Consider the following 21,277-nt stretch of genomic DNA (forward strand, 5'->3'; position numbering starts at 1 on the left):
TCTCATGTTATTCCAAGAAATCAATATCATGATTTTGATAAAACTCATTTCAAATTTAAATCATCAAAATCATCAAAATATCAACATTACTTTTAAGAGATTCAAAATGGTATACATAGATTTATCATAATAAACATCAAGATCAATAGGATAGAGAAAAATAATTTTTCAAGGAAAAAATATTTTCCTCTTTTTAGTTGTTTCAATTCATATGATTTTATTTCACTTATACCAAATAAAAACATGTATAATGTTTAAAACCGAAAGTGTAAGATTTATTACAACAAAGATTAATAAGGCACTTTCATTATGGTAAAAATCAATAATCCATAAATCACAAGATTCATATGCATAATTTCAAAATTTATTAAGCATGATCATTATGCATGATACTAAAACATGGTTTCAAAATGTTTAATATTTTCATTACATCATTATGCAATGGTTTCATTGAACATAATTTTGAATGATTCTTATAGATAACTAAAACTTCTTTAGTTTTAATTTATGTGATTGACTTTATATTAGCATGCTCAAGTTTTGTTCTTATGTTAAAAACATACGTCATGTTTGAAAACCAAAGACAAGGTTTAAAAAAAAAATCATCAAGCCTTCCATATAAAAACCATGCATCATCTTTGAAGGTTAATATGGAAATCATCAAAATACACATTCTTGCTTCTCAAGCACATATATATGATTATTTAAATCTAACATTTTATTCTATTAACATAAAACATACAATTTTCAAGAAAAATAATTATTCAAAAGAAAAGAGAAAATGCATCATGGAAAACATCAAGTAATTTCAAAATAATTCAAGAGAGTTGAGTTGCTTACCTTGTAGTCGAAGCCCGTCATAGCCCAATTCGCCGTTTCACCTTTGGAAGTTCTTGATTCATCCTTGGTTGCCTTCCTCTTCTTTGGCATCTTCCTCCGTTCAAGTTCATTGTTTATTTTAGATTTTTGTTTAATAAACTTATTAAGATTTATTATTCGAAATTCAAGTTCATCATTGTCCTCATCACTTGAGTCATTGCTCAAGTGGTATCTATTTGTCCGGAGTTCCAAATCCTTCCTGTTCTTTGGAAGGTGATTTTGTTCATCATGTGCATTGTGCACCATTTCATATGTCATCAACAACCCAATTAGTTCTTCAAGTGCAAAAATATTTCAATCTTTTGTTTCTTGTATTGCGGTTATTTTAGAATCCCACCTTTTTGGAAGGGATCTTAAGATCTTGCTTACGAGATCAAAATTCGAAAAAGATTTACCAAGAACTCTTAGATTATTGACGACATCCGTGAAACGGGTGTATATATCGCCTATAGTCTCGCTAGGTTGCATTTGAAAAAAGCTCAAAATCATGCAATAAAATGTTAACTTTCGAGTCTTTGACTCTACTAGTTCCCTCGTGCGTGATTTCAAGTGTTCGCCAAATATCGAAAGCCGTTTCGCACGTAGAAATCCGATTGAACTCATTTTTGTCCAAAGCGCAAAATAAGGCATTCATAGCCTTTGCGTTTAAAGAAAAATATTTCTTCTCCAAATCCGACCATTCGTTCATTGGTTTAGAGGGAAGTTGAAAACCATTTTCAACGATATTCCATAAATCTAAATTCATAGAAATCAAGAAAACTCTCATTCGAGTTTTCCAATAAGTGTAGTTCAATCCGTTAAACAACGGTGGACGAACAACCGATAAGCCCTCTTGAAAGCCATGAAGAGCCATTTCTCTCGGGTGTAAATCCGAAATGAGAAATACTGGGCTCTGATACCAATTGTTAGGATCGGAGCGGCACTAAGAGGGGGGGGGGGGGGGTGAATTAGTGCAGCGGTGAAGTGCGATAAACTTTTCACGATTTAAACACTTTTTGGAAACTTCGTACGATAAAAGCAACGTTTTCGTTTAAAACCGTTTCGATTGCATTTTAACTTGAAGATATAAGTAAGACAGAGACAAAGCAGTATAGCATTAAAGTGCAAATGGTTTGCAGTAATATAAATGACAATAAGTAAATGCAAACCAGAGATTACGCCGATTTTACAGTGGTTCGGTCAAATGACCTACATCCACTTGCGAGGCCCCTCTTCGATGAGGCTCCCACCTTCCACTAGAAAATCTCTTGAAAGGGAAGGGTAAATACCCCTCTTACAACTTTTACAAGCAGTTCACTCTCTTACAGATTTTCAGCAAGAAAGAAGGAGGTGAACACTAGCAAATTGAAAACAAGAAAGGCAAAGACTCTTCTAAGACTTTTCTCTCAATCACTTGCTGCTCAAAAAGTTGTCTTCTCAGCTGAGACTTGAGGGGTATTTATAGGCCTCAAGAGGATTCAAATTTGGGCTCCAAAAATTTGAATTCTCTTATGTTCCCGATGCTGGCGGTGCCACCGCCCAGCCAAGCGGTGCCACCGCCCAGCGCTCGGGTGTTGGGCGGTTGCACCACCCAGCCCAGGAGGTGTCACCGCCCAGCTCTCGGGTGCTGGGCGGTGCCACCACCCAGCCTAGGCGGTGCCACCGCCTAGGCCAAATCAGCTCACTGGTTGGGCTCCAAACTTGGCCCAAACCAGTCCGAACTCGGGCCCAATTGGTCCCTACTTGGGTTATAGGATTAACACCTAATTCTAACCCTAATTAACGTGCTATCTACGAATTTAAAGACATTTTCTAAGCTATTACAAAGTTCGTAAGTCAAGACTTCTTCCGACGAACTTCCGGCGGTCTTCCGATAAACTCTCGGAAACCATTCTACGGACTCCCGGCAAGCTCCTAGACTTCACGATTTGATCTTGACGAGTTCCAACGAGCTTCTTCGGTAAGCTCCGATCTTTCTCAGTGAGCTCCGTGAACTTCCAACGAACCTTCCGGCGAGCTTCCGAAAAACCCTTCGGCAAGCTCCCTACTCATTCTCGGCTAGTTCCGGCAGCATTCCCGACGAACCTTCGGACTTCCGTCGAACTCTCGAACTCCCAACGAATCCTTCGCGCTTGGCTCCAGCACTTTGTTTCGCTTTATGTCTTCATCGTTATCGTAGTTAATCCTGCACACACAAACCAAAACTCAACTCCGATCTAGACAATTATTACAACGTGAATTGACATTCTGTTGCACGGCACGTCATTGGTTGGCGCTTCATCCGATTCTTCGGTGCATCGTCCTCTCTTGTGGCTTGTTGCCCAATCGGCAGTTGACCTCCGCAACCCCGATATCCTTGGCGCAATTTCGCTCTCCTTGGCCCGATGCCCGACGTCCGAAGCATTCAGCCATCCAATATCCTAACATGATCTCTTCCGGCGCAACGTCAATTCCTCCTGCGTCAACTGTCTAAACCTGATCGAGTAGACCTGCATCACTCAAAATGCAGTTTAAATCATAAACACATATCAAGTGGTTTCATCATCGAAATACGAGATTCAACAAACATATCAGAAGATTGGACATCGTGCCGGTGGATCGGTCGACGTATCGACAGAAGACATCGGGCCATAGATACGGGCATTGGGCCAAGAAGAGTGGGTAATGTGCCAAGGATATCAAAGTTGTGGAGTCAACTGGCCGATTAGGCAATAGGCCGCAAGAGAGGACGATACGCCGAAGAGTCGGATGAAGCATCGTAGGACCAATGACATGCCGGACAACTTGATTATTGCTTTGTATTAATTGTCTCGATCGAAGTTTTATTTTAAGCATGCAGGATTAACTACAAAAGCTTGAAGACATAGAGCAAGTCTACCAAAGTCAAGTTCGATGGGTGTTCGAGAGTCTGTCGAGAGTCCGAAGAATCGTCGGAAGTGTTGCCGGAACCAATCGAGAAGAAATCAGGGACTTGTCGGAGTTTTCGGAAGTCCGCTGGAGAGATCGTCGGAGGTTCGTGGAGATCACCGAGAAGGTTCGGCTACTTGCCAAAGACTCGCTGAACTCGCCACAAGATTGGGAGCCTATTGGGAGTCCGTTGGAAGAAATCCGAGGGTGTATTGGAAGTCCGCCGGAAGTTCGCCGAAAAGCTCGCTGGAAGGAAATTCGACATTGTCAGTTAAAAACTTGCTTAGGACTATCTCTTAAGCTCATAGTTTGTATATAATTAGGGTTAAGATTAAGGGTTAATCCTATAACCCGGTTATGGGCCAATTGGGCCCGAGTTCGGACTAGTTTGGGCCAAGTTTGGAGCCCAACCAGTGAGCTGAAATAGTGTAGGCGGTGGCACCGCCTAGAGCCTGAAGTATCAGGCGGTGGTACCGTCGGACTGGGCAGTGGCACCGCCCAATGCCCGAGAGTTCGGGGCGATGGCACCGCCCAGAACCCGAGAGTTCCGATGGTGGCACCGCCAAAACATTGTCAGTGTGGAAATTGACAGGCGATAGCACCGCCACCGATAGGCGGTGGCACCGCCAGTAAACGGTCAATATGACATTGACAGGCGGTGGCACCGCCAGCCTTGGAAACCCAAGAGAATTCAAAATTTGGAGCCCAAATTTGAATCTTCTTGGGGCCTATAAATACCCCTCAATTCTCAGTAGAGAATACAACCTTTTGATGAGTAAGAAATTGAGATAAAGCCTTAGCAAAGTCTTTAGCAAGTCTTATTTTCAACAGTTTGAGTGTTCACCTCCTTCTTTCTCTTTGAAAATTTATAAAAGTATGAACCACTTTTAAAAGGTTGTAAGAGGGGTATTTGTCCATCCCCTTCAAAGTGATTTGCTAGTGGAAGTTGGGAGCCTCTTCAAAGAAGGCTTCGTAAGTGGATGTAGGTTATTTTGACTGAACCACTTTAAATTGGTATGTTCCTTGAATGTGTGAGTTCTTACTTTCCTGAAATTGTTATTTACACTACTGCTAGCTTTCGGTTTTCATCTACTCAAGTTACTATCGAAACAAAATCTTATCGTATTTACGAATTCGTTTTTAAACTTACAAGTTTTAATCCCCTGCACTAATTCACCCCCCTCCCCTCTTAGTGTCGCTCCGATCCTAACAATTGGTATCAGAGTCACAGTTTTCTACTTTGGTTTAACACCCAATTAGAAATGGCTCTTTTCGGTATTCAAGAGGGTTACTCTCTCATTCGTCCTCCCTTTTTCAATGGGACGGACTACTCTTATTAGAAAACTCGAATGAGAGTTTTCTTACTTTCTTTGGATTTGAATTTATGGCACATAGTCGAAAATGGATTTGAAATGTCTTGTCTTCCAATGGACCATTAGAATGATTTGGAGAAGAAGACATTTTCTCTAAATACAAAGGCTATGAATACCTTATATTGTGCACTTGACAAAAATGAATTGAATCGCGTTTCGATGTGTGACTCGGCTTTTGATATTTGGAGAACTCTTGAGGTCACTCATGAAGGCACTAGCCGAGTGAAAGAGTTCAAAATCAATATTCTTGTGCATTCTTATGAACTTTTTCGGATGAAACCAAGTGAGTCCATCGAAGATATATGCACCCGTTTCACGGATGTCATCAATGGACTCAAAGCTCTTGGTAAAAGTTTTTCTAACTTTGAACTAGTCACTAAAATCTTAAGATCCCTTCCAAAAAGTTGGGATCCAAAAGTTACGGTCATTCAAGAGGCCAAGGACCTTAAAACATTCCCTCTCAAAGAACTTATTGGGTTTCTAATGACCTACGAAATGAACAATATGACCAAAAGAGAACTCGAGAACAACCTTCCAAAGGATAGGAAGGATTTGGGACATAGAACATTTGAAGACCACTCGAGCATAAGCTCAAGTGATGGTGAACTCGAACTCACTAAGAAATTTAAAAAGTTATTGAAACATAAATTTAAGAACGAAAAGAACAGAACTACTTGCTTTAAATGCAAGAAAATAAACAAGAATTGGGATGAATCGAGCTCCTCCAAAGATAAGGAGAAAATCAAGAAAGGCGAGGTGGCAAACTACACCTTAAGCACTTTCAACGATGAGGTAATCAAAATCCCCCCAATTTATTTTGAAATTACTTGATGCTTTCCTTAATGCATTTTCTTTTTATTTAGTTTAAAAAAATTATTTTTAATTGCATAATGTAATGAAAATGAAAAAATTAGGAATCATGCTTATCATTCTAGTAATTTTGAAAATAATCATGAAAATTATATGTTTATGATAAACAAAATGATTTTGATTAAAAATGCCTTATGAAATATGATATCATGCCTAATAAATTTATTTTTTGAAACTATGCATGATGATGATGAGTTTTGGGTAATTTATAGTTTATTGATTTTGATGATTTCCATGATGATCTTTTGTGATTTATGGATTATCGATTTTTAGGATAATAAAAGTAGCTTTAAAAATGATGCATGTTTTGATTTGATATAAATGAAATAGGCATGCTTGACGATTGATGATTGTATAAATCTAATAGGTTTTATCGAAATTACAATCTTGATCTCTTGAAATTTATAACATGAAATCCTCTACGAATCAAGATTTCTTACTCTTTATTCTCTTACAGTTTGAGAAAATTTTCAATATGAATCATAAGAGTTCTTATGCATGAATTGAAATCTTTTTCTCCTACGTTTCCTTTTATGATTTACTAAAGAGAATATTTTTTTTGAAAATTCTTGACTTAAAATTTTATTTGAAAATATCTTATTATTTGATCTCTTAAGATCTTTCTTTGAATATTTAAAGAGGAGAATTTTCTAGATGAATCATGAATTTGACGATTGAATATTTGATATGCATTCTATTCACCAAGAAGAAGACTAATTCTAATAAACCATGATATGCTATATGAACTTTATTGTATTCATGAAATATTTATCTCATCACCCAATTAATTCTTCTTGATATTCCTAATGTGATGAAATGAAATTATGCATAAAATATAAATGGGGAGAAGTTTTGATCATGGTAGGATGCAATTTGACGAATTAATACCATCATGATTTGAAACATTTATGATTTGAAATTACACATGCAATTGCTTTTTATTATGATGATATATGCATATAATGTGTATCATGAATGCTCTAAATGATGAATGCTTGGTATCATGATCAAAATATTGATAAATGCTATGATTTGTTACCAAATGATGTATCATGTATGATATGCCCATAGTGATTAATTTATAATACATGAAGTAAGGATGCAAATGTAAAGTTTTGAAATTGTGTATATTTTAATTTGAAAACATAATGATGCACAAATAAGATTGATACTTACCTTTGTCATGATTTAGAAATTGATGTAAAGGGTCTTCCTTTCTTTTTGCCAATGACAAAGGGGAGAAAGAGTTGCTAACGTGCTATCTTGAATTGATGTAAAGGGTCATCTCAAAGAGAAATTAGCTAACTTGCACAAGTCAAGAAAATGCAAAAACTTGCTTACTTTCTTGCACATCTAAAGAGTAAATGCAAATGTAACACTTGCCAAATTGTTTGCTTGCCTCATGTAAAACATTGTCTCTTGCTAGTTTGGCATCTTGCTAAAAAAGCAAAAATGACACTTCTCAAAAGAGAAGAAAGAGCTTGCTATCTTAAACATCACAAGCTTGCCTATCTTAAGAAACAAAAATTGTAAAAGCGCTATCTTGCCTATCTCACGAAGTAAAACTTGCAACTTGCACATTGCAATAGGAAGCAAGAATCATAAGCTTACACAAGAAAGCTATCTTGCATTTGCTTTCGAAATTTTTGCTAGCTTGTATGTGGTGAAACATGCATATCATAAAAATTGCTAGCTTGTAGTCTAAAGAGGAGCAAACAGTTGCTATCTCAAGAAAAGCACACATGCTAAACTTGCACATCTTTAATTGCTAGATTGCATGATGATAAAATTTGATACTATATTTATTATGCAATGATTAGAACTCATATCTCAAACACATAGAAAGTGACACTTCTCCTTTTTGTTGATGACAAAGGGGGAGAAGTATGATCATGTTAAGCATGATGACGTGTTGCAAATATTCACGATCAATATTTGCAATAACTTGAATTCGACTTGAATTCAAGGTTCTATCAATATGGCATATTGATAGGGGGAGTTTGTTTAAACTCCGGGAGTTAAGGTTAACTCCATCATCAAGTGGTTGTCATCATCAAAAAGGGGAAGATTGTTGAATCTCATATTTTGATGATGAAACCACTTGATATGTATTTATGATTTAATCTGCATTTTGAGTGACGCAAGATACTTCGATCAGGATGAGACAATTAAAGTAGGAAAATCATGTTGTGCCGGAGAAACATTCAGAAGATTGGACGTCGGGCCGGTGGATCGGTCGACGTATCAATAGAAGACTTCAGGCTGTAGATTCGGGCATCGGGCCAAGAAGAGCGGGTAATGCGCCAAGGATATCGGAGTTGCAGAGTCAACTGGCCGATTGGGTAATAGGCCGCAAGAGAGGACGATGAGTCGAAGAGTCGGACGAAGCATCGTAGGACCAATGACATGCCGGACAACTTGATTATTGCTTTGTATTAATTATCTCGATCGAAGTTTTATTTTAAGTATGCAGGATTAACTATAAAAGCTTGAAGACATAGAGCAAGTCTACTGGAGTCAAGATCAATGGGTGTTTGAGGGTCCCTCGAGAGTTCGAAGAATCGTCGGAAGTGCTGCCGGAACCAACCGAGAAGAAATCGGGGACTTGTCGGAGTTTTTGGAACTCCGCCGAAGAGATCGTCGGAGGTTCGCGGATATCACCGAGAAGGTTAGGCTACTTGCCAAAGACTCACTAAACTCGCCACAAGACCGGGAGCCTGCTAGGAGTCGGTCAGAAGAAATCCGAGGGTGTATCGGAAGTCCGCCGGAAGTTCGCCGAAAAGCTCACCGGAAGGAAACTCGACGTTGTCGGTTAAAAACTTGCTTAGGACTATCTCTTAAGCTCATAGTTTGCATGTAATTAGGGTTAGGATTAAGGGTTAATCCTATAACTCGGTTAGGGGCCAATTGGGCCCGAGTTCGGACTGGTTTGGGCCAAGTTTGGAGCCCAACCAGTGAGCTGAAATAGTGTAGGCGGTGGCACTGCATAGAGCCTAAAGTATCAGGCGGTGGTACCGCCGGACTGGGTAGTGGCACCGCCCAATGCCCGAGAGTTCGGGGCGGTGGCACCACCATAACACTGTCAGTGTGGAAATTGACAAGCGGTAGCACCGCCACCGATAGGCCATGGCACCGCTAGTAAACGGTCAATATGATATTGACAGGTGGCACCGCCAGCCTCGAAAACCTAAGGGAATTCAAAATTTAGAGCTCAAATTTGAATCCTCTTGGGGCCTATAAATACCCCTCAATTCTTAGCAGTGAATACAACCTTTGGATGAGTAAGAAATTGAGATAAAGCCTTAGCAAAGCCTTTAGTAAGTCTTATTTTCAATAGCTTGAGTGTTCACCTCCTTCTTTCTCTTTGAAAATTTGTAAGAGTGTGAACCACTTGTAAAAGGTTGTAAGAGGGGTATTTGTCCATCCCCTTCAAAGTGATTTGCTAGTCGAAGTTGGGAGCCTCTTCGAAGAAGGCTTCGTAAGTGGATGTAGGTCATTTTGATGGAACCACTTTAAATTGGTGTGTTCCTTGAATGTGTGAGTTCTTACTTTCCTGAAATTGTTATTTACACTACTGCTAGCTTTCGGTTTTCATCTACTCAAGTTATTATCGAAACAAAATCTCCTCATCTTTACGAATTCGTTTTTAAACTTACAAGTTTTAATCCGCTGCACTAATTCACCCCTCCCCCCCCCCCCCCCCCACCCTCTTAGTGCCGCTCCAATCCTAACAAGCTCTGGGCCATAGATTCGGGCATCGGGCCAAGAAGAGCGGATATTGCACCAAGGATAGATATTGCACCAAGGATATCGGAGTTGTAGAGTCAACTGGCCGATTGGGCAATAGGCCGCAAGAGAGGACGATGCGCCGAAGAATCGGATAAAGCGTCGAGGGACCAGTGACATACCAGACAACATGATTAATGCATAGTATTAATTGTCTAGATTGAAGTCTGTTTTATATGTGCAGGATTAACTACGATAGCAAGGCATGAAGCAAAATGAAATCCCAGAGTCAAGGACGTGATTTCGTTAGGAGTTCGAGAGTTTGTCGAAAGTCCGGACATTCGTCGGAAATCTAGCCGAGAAGTCTCGGAGCTTGCCATAGAAGCTCGTCGGAACATGCCAAGAAGATCATTGTGAAGTCCAGGAGCTTGTCGGGAGTCCGCTGGAACATTGCCGAGAGATCGTCGGAAGTTTGCTGGAAGCTCGCCGGAAGAAACCTGTTAGGATCGAGAGCACTAAGAGGGGGGGGGTGAATTAGTGCAGCGGATATCTTTTAGCGATTAAAAACAAAAGCTGCGTTCGTTCGAGAAAAATCAGTTTTGAAGCAAAAGCCGACTCAAAGATAACTTATGACTAAGTGCAGTTTACGTCTAAACGTAGTTTACGTCTAAACACAATTTACGTTTAAATGCAGTTTGCGTCTAAACGCAGTTTTACGTCTAAACGCAGATTTACGTCTAAACGCATATTTACGTCTAAACACAGATTTACGTCCAAACTCAGTTTACGTCTAAAACGTAGTTTTACATTTAAACGTAGTTTACGTCTAAACGTAGTTTTACGTCTAAAACGCAGATTTACGTCTAAACGCAGATTTACGTCTAAACGTAGATTTACGTCTAAACGCAGTTTGCGTCTAAACACAGTTTGCGTCTAAGCGCAGTTTACGTCTAAACGCAGCTTACGTCTAAACGCAGTTTGCGTCTAAACGCAGTTTGCGTCTAAGCGCAGTTTTCGTCTAAACGCAGTTTGCGTCTAAACGCAGTTTGCGTCTAAACGCAGATGACAGTTTGCAGTTCTAAATGAAATCAAGACGTAAACGTAAACTGCACAGAACCTTGTTCGTAAAAGCGCAGAAGACAGTTTGCAGTTGTAAATGAATTCAAGACGTGAACGTAAACTGCACAGAACCTTGTCCGTAAAAAAGGCGCAGAAGATAGTTTGCAGTTGTAAGTGAAATCAAGACGTAAACGTAAACTGCACAGAACTCATTTGTAAAAGCGCAGAGAGACAGTTTGCAGTTTGTAGATGGAATCAAGACGTAAACGTAAACTGCACAGAATTCGTTCGTAAAAGCGCAGAGAGCAGTTTGCAGTTTGTAAATGGAATTAAGATGTGAACGTAAACTGCACAGAACTCGTTCGTAAAAGCGCAGAGAGCAGTAGCTATGTAGGAGGTTTGCAGTAATGATAAAGTGCTCAAAATAAACGCAAACCAGAGATTTAGAGTGGTTCGGTCAGTCTTGACCTACTCCACTTTTGGCTTCCTCCACCGGCGAGGTCACCGACGTCAACTAGGAGCCTTCCTTCAATAGGCGAAGGCCAACTACCCTCTTACAGATTCACTCCTTTTGACGGGCTCAGGAGACAACCCTTACAAATGTTTTCTCTCCTCTCTTTACAACTCAAACTTGAAGAACAGAAGGAGGAGGAAAACTAGCAGTTTTGAGCTCTAAGAACCACTGAAAAGATCAAGATTTCGGCTTATGTTCTTGCTCTTTCAGTGCTGAATGGGTGGGGTATTTATAGGCCCCAACCCAGTTCAAATTTGGAGCTCAAAGCGATCAAATCCCGGAATTCCGGGATCAGGCGGTTGCACCTCCTGACTGGAGAGGTTGCACCGCCTGGCAGAGCTCGAAGACCGAGCTCAGGCGGTGCCACCTCTCTGCCAGGGAGGTTGCACCGCCCAGTCTTGCTCGAAGACTGAGCTCAGGCGGTGCCACCTCTCGGCTGGAGAGGTTGCACCGCCCAGTCTCGCTGGGAGGCTTAGCCCAGGCGGTGCCACCTCCTAGCCTAGGCGGTTGCACCTCCTAGCACTATTCCAGATCACTGGTTGGGCTCCAAACTTGGCCCAAACTAGTCCGAATTCGGGCCCAATTGGCCCAAGATTAAGTTAATGGGATCACCTCCCATTTTCTAACTTAATCAACGTGCTAACTACGATTAGATCTAAGACAATTTCTGCAGCTTTGCTTCGGTGCGTCAATCGCTCCTTCCAGCGAGTTTCCGACGAACTTCCGTCGATCATCCGATGAACCCTCGGTGATGCTCCTGCGGACTTCCGGCAAACTCCTGGACTTTGCGACGATCCACTTGGCAAGTTCCGATGAGCTTCGCTTGGCAAGCTTCTGGACTTCTCGGATCTGTTCTCGCAGAACCTCCGACGACCGTCCGAACTTCCGTCGAACTCTCGAACTTCCAACGTGATCATGAACTTGACTCCGGCGCAACTCCTGCTGCTTGTCTAACTTTCATCGTAGTTAATCCTGCACACTTAAAACAAAAACTTTGATCGAGACAATTAATCCTAAGCAATTAACCAAGTTGTCCGGCATGTCATTGGTCCCTCGACGCTTCGTCCGATTCTTCGGCGCATCGTCCTTTCCTGCAGCCTATTGCCCAATCGGCCTGTTGGCTCCGCAACTCCGATATCCTTGGCACAATACCCGCTCTTCTTGGCCCGATGCCCGAGTCCACGACCCGAAGCCTTCTGTCGATATGTCGACCGATCCACCGGCCCGACGTCCAATCTTCTGACATGTTCCTCCGGCACAACATGATGTTCCTGCTTTAATTGTCTCATCCTGATCAAAGCATCCTGCGTCACTCAAAACGCAGATTAAATCATAAACATATATTAAGTAGTTTCATCATCAAAATACGAGATTCAAAAATCTCCCCCTTTTTGATGATGACAACTACTTGATGACGGAGTTAACCTTAACTCCCGGAGTTTAAACAAACTCCCCCTATCAATATGCCATATTGATAGAACCTTGAATTCAAACTGAATTCAAGTCATTGCAATATTCATCATGAATACTTGCAACACGTCAACATGAACATATGCATAAACTTATGCATCACATGTCATGTCATCAACATACTTCTCCCCCTTTGTCATCAACAAAAAGGAGAAGTATCACAATCAAGTGTTTGTGATATTGGTTTAACTTATTGCATGAAAAACATATTATCAAGTTTTATCATCATGCAGTTTTGAAGCCAAAAAATTTAGCAAATGTTACATCATGCTTAGAATATTCAGGCTATCAAGTTTCAGATATGCAAGTTCTACAGTATACAAGATAGCACTTTTAGAACATGCAAGCTAGCAATTTAGAGATGTTCAAGAAAGCAACTCTTGCTTCTTGAGATATGCAAATTTGTCAAGTTTTGCTAGATGTGCAAGTTAGCATTTTTGCCTCTTGAGATAGGCAAGATAGCACATATGCTTCTTTTGAGATAGCAACTTTTTGCTTCTCTTTAGACTACAAGCTAGCAATTTTTATGATATACAAGTTTCACAATATACAAGCTAGCAAAAACTTCGAAAGCAAATGCAAGATAACTTTCTTGTGTAGGCTCATGATTATTGCTTCCTATTGTAATGTGCAGGTTGCAAGTCTTGCTTCTTGAGATATTCAAGATGGTGATGTTCAAGAAGACAACTTTTGCTTCTTGAAATAAGCAAGTTAGCAATCTTTGCTACTTAAGATAGGCAAGCTAGCAATCAAGTTTTTGCATCTTCTTGACTTGTGCAAGCTAGCTATCTCTCCCTTTGTCATTGTCAAAAAGAAAGGAAGAATACAGTTTTGTAGTTCTTTTTCCTTTTACAACGATTTCTAAATCATGACAAAGGATGAATAATCAAGTTATGAATGTCAAGACAATTTTTCATCATGAATATTTTATCATTGCATTATCATAAGTTGAAGTATTACATGCATAATATCATATCATCATTCATAATTACATTAATGTTTTAATATAGCAATTTCTTCTCAAAATGTGTAACTTAGCACTCATCATGATTTACATCATATGCAATACATCACATCATAATTAGAAAGCACAAGTATTGCATGCATAATTGCAAATCATAAATGTTTCATATCATGATGGTATCAATTTTGTCAAATTATATCCTACCATGCATGATTAATAACTCCTCATTTGTATTTCATGCATTATTTCATTTCATCTCATAAGGAATATCAAGAAAAGTTATTGGATGAGGAGATAAATATTTTATGAATACACGGAATTGTATAAAAATCATATCATAAGTGTTTCGTGTATTCATATTATCACATGAAGCATATTATCATTTTTGAGATTCATAACATGAATAACGTTATTACTATTTCATCAAAATCAATTTCGAGATTCACACAATATCATGAAATCATTAATCTCGATAAGATGGGAAAAGCATTTTCTTTTTAAGTGATTCTTTTAACACATCATAAAAAACTCATTCATAATTCAAGTGATTTACAAGATATCATAAATGAATTTATCACTTGTATTTCATCAAAATCGAGAACTCTAGAGATAGAAAATGATTGAAGCATTAATGCATGATTCATATTTAAAGTGTATCTTATGTCGTAAATACGAATCAAGCTTTTGTCAAATCTGAAATCATCCTCAAAATTACGTTCAATAAATTCATGTATGACAAGCATAGATTTATTGAAAAATCAATAAGATAGAGGATTACATTTCAAGTGTTCATCAATTGTAGCATTTCATCATATGGTAAGATATCAATGCGTAAAAGTGTGAAGCAAGATTTTGTTTGATATCTTGATACAGGGCATGATGTACATATTTCGAATATTTTAGCAAGTGTAGCATTGCATCACATGGTAAGATATCAGCTCGTATGATGCAAATTTTTGTTTGATATCTTGATACAGGGCATATAGCAATGATAGCAATCATATATTTCTTGGTGATGCAAGCATGGGATAATCATAGTATAGTGTTTATAGCATCAATTCATATATTTCTCCCCTTTTTTTTTAAGTGTTTCATCTTAAGTGATCAATTTCATGTTAGCATGCCTGTTCATTTATGTCAAATGAAAACATGCATCAACGTTTAGGATCATGAAATGAATTTCATCATAAAACCATCAATCACAAAAATCATCATGTATAACTTTAAAATCTCAAATCTTTATTCTTATGTCAAAATCATACATTATATTTAACAAACAAAGACAAAGAAAAATATCAAGCCTTCCAGACAAAAGCCATGTATCGTCATTGAAAAGCAATATGAAAATCATCAAAATATACATTCTTGCTTCTCAAGCACATAAATAAGATTTAATCTCACTAGGTGTACAATCATTAGATTTCTATCTTGCATTAACATAAGACATGTAATTTTCATTATCATTTTCAAAATTACAAGCATGATCATATTTTTGCATTTTTATTATTAAATTATTAAAAATGTAATTTTCAAGAAAATTTAAAGAAAAAGAAAAATGCATCATGAAAAACATCATGTAATTTCGAAGTAAATTAAAGGCATTTTGATTACCTCAGCGTCGAAAGGCGTAAAGGCGTAGTTTGCCACCTCGCCTTTGTTGATTTTCTCCTCGTCTTCAGAGGAGCTCGATTCATCCCAATTTTTGTTCTTCTTCTTGCGTTCAAAGCAAGTAGTTCCGTTCTTTTTACTTTTTAATTTTTGTTTCATTTGTAGTTTAAGTTCACCATCACTTGAGCTTATGCTCGAGTGGTCTTCGAATGTTCTATGTCCCAAATCCTTCCTGTTCTTTGGAAGGTGGTTCTCAAGTTCTTTACGTGCATTGCACGTCATTTCATATGTGATCAATGAACCAATTAGTTCTTCAAGTGGAAATTGGTTCAAGTTTTTCGATTCTTGAATAGCAGTTACTTTTGAATCCCAAGTTTTAGAAAGTGAGCGCAAAACTTTGTTAACGAGTTCAAAATCCGAAAAGCTTTTACCAAGTGATTTTAAACCATTGACGACATCCGTAAAACGGGTGTACATGTCAACAACGGTTTCGCTTGGTTTCATATGAAAAAGCTCGAAATCATGCAGTAAAATATTAACTTTCGAGTCTTTGACTCTACTAGTTCCCTCGTGCGTGATTTCAAGTGTTCGCCAAATGTCAAAAGCTGTTTCGCACGTAGAAATCCGATTGAACTCATTTTTGTCCAAAGCACAAAATAAGGCATTCATAGCCTTTGCGTTTAAAGAGAAATACTTCTTCTCCAAATCCGACCATTCGTTCGTCGGTTTAGAGGGAAGTTGAAAACCGTTTTCAACGATATTCCATAAATCCAGATTTAGAGAAATCAAGAAAACTCTCATTCGAGTTTTCCAATAAGTGTAGTCCAATCCGTTAAAGAACGGTGGATGAAAGACCGAAAAGCCCTCTTGAAGAGCCATTTCTCTCGGGTGTAAATCCGAAATGAGAAAAACCCCGCTCTGATACCAATTGTTAGGATCGAGAGCACTAAGAGGGGGGGGTGAATTAGTGCAGCGGATATCTTTTAGCGATTAAAAACAAAAGCTGCGTTCGTTCGATAAAAATCAGTTTTGAAGCAAAAGCCGACTCAAAGATAACTTATGACTAAGTGCAGTTTACGTCTAAACGTAGTTTACGTCTAAACACAATTTACGTTTAAATGCAGTTTACGTCTAAACGCAGTTTTACGTCTAAACGCAGATTTACGTCTAAACGCAGATTTATGTCTAAACGCAGATTTACGTCCAAACTCAGTTTACGTCTAAAACGCAGTTTTACGTTTAAACGTAGTTTACGTCTAAACGCAGTTTTACGTCTAAAACGCAGATTTACGTCTAAACGCAGATTTACGTCTAAACGCAGATTTACGTCTAAACGCAGTTTGCGTCTAAACACAGTTTGCGTCTAAGCGCAGTTTACATCTAAACGCAGCTTACGTCTAAACGCAGTTTGCGTCTAAACGCAGTTTGCGTCTAAGCGCAGTTTTCGTCTAAACGCAGTTTGCGTCTAAACGCAGTTTGCGTCTAAACGCAGATGACAGTTTGCAGTTCTAAATGAAATCAAGACGTAAAAGTAAACTGCACAGAACCTTGTTCGTAAAAGCGCAGAAGATAGTTTGCAGTTGTAAATGAAATCAAGACGTGAACGTAAACTGCACAGAACCTTGTCCGTAAAAAAGGCGCAGAAGATAGTTTGCAGTTGTAAGTGAAATCAAGACGTAAACGTAAACTGCACAGAACTCATTCGTAAAAGCGCAGAGAGACAGTTTGCAGTTTGTAGATGGAATCAAGACGTAAATGTAAACTGCACAGAATTCGTTCGTAAAAGCGCAGAGAGCAGTTTGCAGTTTGTAAATGGAATTAAGATGTGAATGTAAACTGCACAGAACTCATTCGTAAAAGCACAGAGAGCAGTAGCTATGTAGGAGGTTTGCAGTAATGATAAAGTGCTCAAAATAAACGCAAACCAGAGATTTAGAGTGGTTCGGTCAGTCTTGACCTACTCCACTTTTGGCTTCCTCCACCGGCGAGGTCACCGACGTCAACTAGGAGCCTTCCTTCAATAGGCGAAGGCCAACTACCCTCTTACAGATTCACTCCTTTTGACGGGCTCAGGAGACAACCCTTACAAATGTTTTCTCTCCTCTCTTTACAACTCAAACTTGAAGAACAGAAGGAGGAGGAAAACTAGCAGTTTTGAGCTCTAAGAACCACTGAAAAGATCAAGATTTCGGCTTATGTTCTTGCTCTTTCAGTGCTGAATGGGTGGGCTATTTATAGGCCCCAACCCAGTTCAAATTTGGAGCTCAAAACGATCAAATCCCGGAATTCCGGGATCAGGCGGTTGCACCTCCTAACTGGAGAGGTTGCACCGCCTGGCAGAGCTCGAAGACCGAGCTCAAGCGGTGCCACCTCTCTGCCAGGGAGGTTGCACTGCCTAGTCTTGCTCGAAGACTGAGCTCAGGCGGTGCCACCTCTCTGTCAGGGAGGTTGCACCGCCCAGTCTTGCTCGAAGACTGAGCTCAGGCGGTGCCACCTCTCGGCTGGAGAGGTTGCACCGCCCAGTCTCGCTGGGAGGCTTAGCCCAGGCGGTGCCACCTCCTGGCCTAGGCGGTTGCACCTCCTGGCACTATTCCAGATCACTGGTTGGGCTCCAAACTTGGCCCAAACCAGTCCGAATTCGGGCCCAATTGGCCCAAGATTAAGTTAATGGGATCACCTCCCATTTTCTAACTTAATCAACGTGCTAACTACGATTAGATCTAAGACAATTTCTGCAGCTTTGCTTCGGTGCGTCAATCGCTCCTTCCGGCGAGTTTCCGGCGAACTTCCGTCGATCATCCGATGAACCCTCGGTGATGCTCCTGCGGACTTCCGACAAACTCCTGGACTTTGCGACGATCCACTTGGCAAGTTCCGACGAGCTTCGCTTGGCAAGCTTCTGGACTTCTCGGATCTGTTCTCGCAGAACCTCCAACGACCGTCCGAACTTCCGTCGAACTCTCGAACTTCCAACGTGATCATGAACTTGACTCCGGCGCAACTCCTGCTGCTTGTCTAACTTTCATCGTAGTTAATCCTGCACACTTAAAACAAAAACTTTGATTGAGACAATTAATCCTAAGAAATTAACCAAGTTGTCCGGCATGTCATTGGTCCCTCGACGCTTCGTCCGATTCTTCGGCGCATCGTCCTTTCCTGCAGCCTACTGCCCAATCGGCCTGTTGGCTCCGCAACTCCGATATCCTTGGCACAATACCCGCTCTTCTTGGCCCGATGCCCGAGTCCACGACCCGAAGCCTTCTGTCGATATGTCGACCGATCCACCGGCCCGACGTCCAATCTTCTGACATGTTCCTCCGGCACAACATGATGTTCCTGCTTTAATTGTCTCATCCTGATCAAAGCATCCTGCGTCACTCAAAACGCAGATTAAATCATAAACATATATTAAGTAGTTTCATCATCAAAATACGAGATTCAAAAATCTCCCCCTTTTTGATGATGACAACTACTTGATGACGGAGTTAACCTTAACTCCCGGAGTTTAAACAAACTCCCCCTATCAATATGCCATATTGATAGAACCTTGAATTCAAACTGAATTCAAGTCATTGCAATATTCATCATGAATACTTGCAACACGTCAACATGAACATATGCATAAACTTATGCATCACATGTCATGTCATCAACATACTTCTCCCCCTTTGTCATCAACAAAAAGGAGAAGTATCACAATCAAGTGTTTGTGATATTGGTTTAACTTATTGCATGAAAAACATATTATCAAGTTTTATCATCATGCAGTTTTGAAGCCAAAAAATTTAGCAAATGTTACATCATGCTTAGAATATTCAGGCTATCAAGTTTCAGATATGCAAGTTCTACAGTATACAAGATAGCACTTTTAGAACATGCAAGCTAGCAATTTAGAGATGTTCAAGAAAGCAACTCTTGCTTCTTGAGATATGCAAATTTGTCAAGTTTTGCTAGATGTGCAAGTTAGCATTTTTGCCTCTTGAGATAGGCAAGATAGCACATATGCTTCTTTTGAGATAGCAACTTTTTGCTTCTCTTTAGACTACAAGCTAGCAATTTTTATGATATACAAGTTTCACAATATACAAGCTAGCAAAAACTTCGAAAGCAAATGCAAGATAACTTTCTTGTGTAGGCTCATGATTATTGCTTCCTATTGTAATGTGCAGGTTGCAAGTCTTGCTTCTTGAGATATTCAAGATGGTGATGTTCAAGAAGACAACTTTTGCTTCTTGAAATAAGCAAGTTAGCAATCTTTGCTACTTAAGATAGGCAAGCTAGCAATCAAGTTTTTGCATCTTCTTGACTTGTGCAAGCTAGCTATCTCTCCCTTTGTCATTGTCAAAAAGAAAGGAAGAATACAGTTTTGTAGTTCTTTTTCCTTTTACAACGATTTCTAAATCATGACAAAGGATGAATAATCAAGTTATGAATGTCAAGACAATTTTTCATCATGAATATTTTATCATTGCATTATCATAAGTTGAAGTATTACATGCATAATATCATATCATCATTCATAATTACATTAATGTTTTAATATAGCAATTTCTTCTCAAAATGTGTAACTTAGCACTCATCATGATTTACATCATATGCAATACATCACATCATAATTAGAAAGCACAAGTATTGCATGCATAATTGCAAATCATAAATGTTTCATATCATGATGGTATCAATTTTGTCAAATTATATCCTACCATGCATGATTAATAACTCCTCATTTGTATTTCATGCATTATTTCATTTCATCTCATAAGGAATATCAAGAAAAGTTATTGGATGAGGAGATAATTATTTTATGAATACACGGAATTGTATAAAAATCATATCATAAGTGTTTCGTGTATTCATATTATCACATGAAGCATATTATCATTTTTGAGATTCATAACATGAATAACGTTATTACTATTTCATCAAAATCAATTTCGAGATTCACACAATATCATGAAATCATTAATCTCGATAAGATGGGAAAAGCATTTTCTTTTTAAGTGATTCTTTTAACACATCATAAAAAACTCATTCATAATTCAAGTGATTTACAAGATATCATAAATGAATTTATCACTTGTATTTCATCAAAATCGAGAACTCTAGAGATAGAAAATGATTGAAGCATTAATGCATGATTCATATTTAAAGTGTATCTTATGTCGTAAATACGAATCAAGCTTTTGTCAAATCTGAAATCATCCTCAAAATTACGTTCAATAAATTCATGTATGACAAGCATAGATTTATTGAAAAATCAATAAGATAGAGGATTACATTTCAAGTGTTCATCAATTGTAGCATTTCATCATATGGTAAGATATCAATGCGTAAAAGTGTGAAGCAAGATTTTGTTTGATATCTTGATACAGGGCATGATGTACATATTTCGAATATTTTAGCAAGTGTAGCATTGCATCACATGGTAAGATATCAGCTCGTATGATGCAAATTTTTGTTTGATATCTTGATACAGGGCATATAGCAATGATAGCAATCATATATTTCTTGGTGATGCAAGCATGGGATAATCATAGCATAGTGTTTATAGCATCAATTCATATATTTCTCCCCTTTTTTTTTAAGTGTTTCATCTTAAGTGATCAATTTCATGTTAGCATGCCTGTTCATTTATGTCAAATGAAAACATGCATCAACGTTTAGGATCATGAAATGAATTTCATCATAAAACCATCAATCACAAAAATCATCATGTATAACTTTAAAATCTCAAATCTTTATTCTTATGTCAAAATCATACATTATATTTAACAAACAAAGACAAGGAAAAATATCAAGCCTTCCAGACAAAAGCCATGTATCGTCATTGAAAAGCAATATGAAAATCATCAAAATATACATTCTTGCTTCTCAAGCACATAAATAAGATTTAATCTCACTAGGTGTACAATCATTAGATTTCTATCT

This window comes from Musa acuminata, chromosome BXJ2-4, assembly GCF_036884655.1.
Source record: "Musa acuminata AAA Group cultivar baxijiao chromosome BXJ2-4, Cavendish_Baxijiao_AAA, whole genome shotgun sequence".
NCBI lineage: Eukaryota > Viridiplantae > Streptophyta > Magnoliopsida > Zingiberales > Musaceae > Musa > Musa acuminata.